The sequence below is a fragment of the Lacerta agilis genome, chromosome 7 (genome assembly GCF_009819535.1).
Source record: "Lacerta agilis isolate rLacAgi1 chromosome 7, rLacAgi1.pri, whole genome shotgun sequence".
Classification (NCBI taxonomy): domain Eukaryota; kingdom Metazoa; phylum Chordata; class Lepidosauria; order Squamata; family Lacertidae; genus Lacerta; species Lacerta agilis.
Genome location: NC_046318.1, coordinates 12,082,738 through 12,083,715, shown reverse-complemented (window position 1 = coordinate 12,083,715; position 978 = coordinate 12,082,738). Strand labels below are relative to the sequence as shown.

The window sequence follows — 978 nt, the reverse complement described above, 5'->3', positions numbered from 1 at the left end:
TGAAAGCCAGATGAGCGCCGCAACCTCATAGTTGCCTTTGACTGGACTTAACCCTCCGGGGTCCTTTATCTTTACCTTTTAATAATAATAATAATAATAATAATAATAATAATAATAGTGAAATATTTGGGAAACAAATAAAATATTGTTTATTCATAAAACACCTTATTTAGAAAGGCACTGTACAACATGATATCACCGATCTCTCATCTGTTCCATTATCTTACCCTGATGTATTACTTCCCCTTTTGGTGGTGCTTGTTACTCAATTGCTCTGTCTCTCTCCAGTGAGAATCTTGTGCTCCACTTCACATTCTATCTGGTCTTGCATCTCTGCACCTTTCCAAGTCTGATCTCCCACTGCAACTTCACCTCCGGCTCCCTGCATTCCGGCTGCCACACTCCACTGCTTGGCAAGGAACAACTAACAAGAAAGGTGACTCGAAGTGACAGGTTTGTAATAAGTACAGCACCCGATCATGGCCGCTCTCCTCATTTTTAACCCTGTTCTCAAATTTCTCTGCGCTCGCTTCTGCGCCTCCTGATCCTATAACTAAACGCTCTCGAGCCACAACAACAGTGAAAATAAAACGATTTATAATGATAAGCGTTGGCTTAGCTGACCTGTAATACTGGAGGAATGCAAGTAATCACAGATGCTCTTGTTTTTCAGCGTTTTGTCTTTAGAAATGATAGAGGTCTGCTGAAGTGGAGCCTTTCAAAACTGCCAGAGCATCACACTGTATAATACAGATGAAAATTCCAACTTACTCTGACCCGGCCTTCATATCCATTAATACAGATAAGCCCTCAGTTGTGATACAAGAGTGAGTCGTATAAATCCCCCGTTCCAAATATACTTGCCAAGTGGCACTGTCACAGCCATCTAATGGTCGACCATCAAGGTGGCATTTTAAGCTTCTGCTCCTTCTGACGTTGTCCCTCAAATGAACAACCAACAATCTCTACATAAGACAG

At 41.7% G+C, this 978-nt stretch overlaps 1 long non-coding RNA gene across 1 annotated transcript; it reads left to right on the top strand.

Moving 5' to 3' along the window:
- Window positions 1-353: 353 nt before the first annotated feature.
- Window positions 354-770, top strand: LOC117049365. The gene is made up of 2 exons (XR_004426972.1): window positions 354-453; window positions 674-770. It is a non-coding gene; the product is annotated as an uncharacterized LOC117049365 (long non-coding RNA).
- Window positions 771-978: the final 208 nt, after the last annotated feature.